This window comes from Solanum tuberosum, unplaced genomic scaffold (genome assembly GCF_000226075.1).
Source record: "Solanum tuberosum cultivar DM 1-3 516 R44 unplaced genomic scaffold, SolTub_3.0 scf00008, whole genome shotgun sequence".
In the NCBI taxonomy this organism is placed as follows: domain Eukaryota; kingdom Viridiplantae; phylum Streptophyta; class Magnoliopsida; order Solanales; family Solanaceae; genus Solanum; species Solanum tuberosum.
In genome coordinates, this window is record NW_006238934.1 from 2072607 (window position 1) to 2076207 (window position 3601).

A 3601-nucleotide genomic window follows, 5' to 3' on the forward strand; every position below is an offset into this window, starting at 1 on the left:
ATCATATGGTACAACTTCTTCATCTTCTATCGACGTTTCTTTGAAATCAACTCTATTTTTATCGTCATCATAACGAGGCGAAAAATGAATCTTGATGACCTTCTTGATTAAAAGCTTAAGTATTATCATGCCTTTAATTCTTTCTCCTCCAATATTAATCTTGAACATTTTTGAAATGATCTTTTCTTTTTTTGAATTAAATTTGTGAGATAATAATGTGTAGGAATGAAAAGGGGCTTTTATAATTAACTTATGTAGGAAAAGAAGGGAACAAATGAAATTTCTAAGAGGCTTCAAATTTCAATACATATGGGTCCATTTATTTATATTATATAGTTGTCATCCTTCTGTAATTGTAACATTTTATGGGTTTTTTCCTGCTTTAATTTGCAAATTAAATATATGTTATCCAATGTCTATACTAGTGGGAAAAATGGTGCATGTATTAATTTGTTGAATATTTTCTGGTTATGTAGTGTCACATCATGAGGATATGTTGCAAAATAGTTGGAGTATATTCATAGAATTCTTTTAGAGCTTGAGGCGTGTCGTTGACGATACTGTATATTAATGTATTTATTAAAATTCAACAGATTTCTCTTATTTACGAGCTCACTCTTATTTTCTAGCTCTTTATATATAATCTGATTATAGTCTAAAACCTCATTTATTTACACTTGATGAAAATACCAATCTTAATTATATTAGTCAATTTGTTTTTAAGTATGAAACTTAATTATTCAAATTTATACCTGTAAATGTATCTTTTATTTGTTTTACAACCATTTAATAAATATCGATCTATAATAAAATTTTAATAGTATTAATTAAGATGTTTGTTCATATTAAAATATCTATATATTTTCAAAAGTTCAATAAAATCTCAATATAATTAAGATATATATTCAAAGAGTTTTACAAAGAAGACAATCCACCACTGTATCATTTGCTTTCACTATTAATTATCGCTAATTGTTATCAAGTATAATCAATATTATTGTCAATAACTACAATGAACAATCAATATCATTTTCAACCAACCACCAATACAACCACCAATCACTACCATCTATCATCCAACATAGTATATAGTTAACTATTGGAGTATATATTATCATTCGACACTTTCATTAATTACATTGTCACCTCCACCGTTATCAGCTGCCACCAATAACCAACTTTGATCACAAATGTCATCCGTCTTTACTATTATTATTTTCTATTCATAATTATCATCATCAGCCGATACCATCCTAATCAACATCCACAATCACTCATCACCATTACCAATAATCTCCTAATGATTTTTCAAAAACTTAGTTTATAAAGTAATATAAATAGTTTTAATTATTTTGTATTCAAATCATAATACAATATTTAAAAATATTGAAATATATATTCACATTAAGTCATTTTAATCTTAATTTATTAAAAATAAATGAGCACTAAAAGTTTGTTTGAGGTTTGATTAGGTTTTAGTTAAGGTACCAAATTCCGTACGTCGTAAAAATAATTCCGTACAGCTGTTACGCGGTCTACTACATCTTCTCAATTTATAAATAAATTAATTTTTCTTATTTTACAATAAATAAAAAGGAACTTAATATAAAATATTATAATAATTATATAAAATGATCAAGGAGAAATGATTGGAAAGGGCTAGCAGAATCTTGCCTTTTTAAGAAAAAGAAAAAGATATATCATATATATAAACGAAAAGGGTCTGAAAAATACTTCAACTTTGGCCGAAATTGATGTTACGATACCAAACATTATGGAGGACCTTTTACCCCTGTACTATTTAATAGTGTATATATGTGCCCACGTGGACACGTTACTATTTATAATGATGCAATATTTATGATGTCCACATGGACATATATATACCTTTATAAAATACACTATTAAATAGTGCAGGGGGTAAAAAGTCCTTTCCAAAATTCGGTATTGTTACAACAATTTCAGTCAAAGTTCAGATATATCTCAGACCTTTTTCCCTATATATAACGGTAGAATAATGACATTTGTAACTATAATTCAAGCACTACTTTGCTAGTTAAGTGCTCATGCATAAATATGTAAATTGAATCCGAATTATTGATTCTGATATTAGTTGAGCTGAAGTAACTTAAAAATACTACTATTATATAGTGTAATATTGTCCGTTTCAGATCAACCTTACATTATTCTTTCGAAGTAATCTCAACACCATCAAAATTATTGAACATTCAGTTACTAATACAAGACTTTTTTCGATACACATCCAATGAATATAACCGAAATACATTTGATTTTTATTTTTATTTTAAAAAAAATAAGCATAACCAAATGGACCCTTATTGGTTAGGAGATTTGTCTAGTTCAATGTGACAATTACAAATGTTGCTAGCCACAAAGATTAATGATTTTTTTGAAACATATTGTACCACAATGTCTGGTACCATTCCGTATACTTTCTACAACTGGCACGCGGTCTGATATATTAATCATGAATAGTAATAGTAATATATAACATCGTTCGATACGTTGGATGAGATAAATAAAGATATTTTATAAGATGAGATATTATATGAAATTATTTTATCTCATCTTATGAAAATGCATCTAAGATAAAATATTTTGAGTCAACTTTAGTAAATTTTGAACTCAATAATTGGATACAAGGCAATTGAATCGTAAGGGGGAGATCATATATAGTGCGTTTCGCAAGTAGGACGTGGGATTAATACAATGAATTTAGAAACATCAAACCTCACTTGTTGGAAAAAAGTAAAACACATCAAAATGATATCTAGAATTGTAATCCCATCATTTTAATACAAATAATAAAATAATCTTAAAATTAACGAATACTTCAAACTAAATATGATAATTCAATCAATTCCAAAATTATTATTCTTTACCAAACTCTTCCATTTTAATCTTCTTCGACTTGTTTGTATTATTATATTATAATATATGGAGTATTCTACTTGCTTTTATTTTTGAATTATGAGGCATAAGATTTATGTTGACATTAGAGTTTTAATTAATTAGACATAAAATTCAACCATGTAATTAACTATTGGTCATGATATAACTAATAATTATTATTTTTAATAATTAATGATTTGGATTATATTATATAGGCATGCTATGAGTAATTTTGTGACCTCCAATTTTCTCGGGCCTAAAACAAATTTATGTCTTGGGGTAGAGTTGATGTCACACCCCGAGCCTACACCCTGGGCGGGACTGGCACTCGGAGACCATTTCTGGCCCCAAGCGAACCCTTGGCCTGGCTTACTTAACTCAGCGGAAGACTTAACTCAATGAAACAGTCTCAAATAATAACTTAAAGAATAATAAGTTGGCCAAAATGGCACTTAAGTCTTAAACCACATTTGAAAGATAAAGAAAGACATCTGAACTACTAACTATATGACTGTCTATGAAGCCTCTAAAATACTGAGATGGATGTTGGGACAAACCCCACAACATCCTAATAAATGAAAGAATGAAAGCGAATAAAAGAGTCCTCCGGAATGCAAGGAGGCTCACCACTGACTCTGAGCTACTCAACTGGATCAACGAGGTGCTGGATGCTGATCCTGGTTACCTG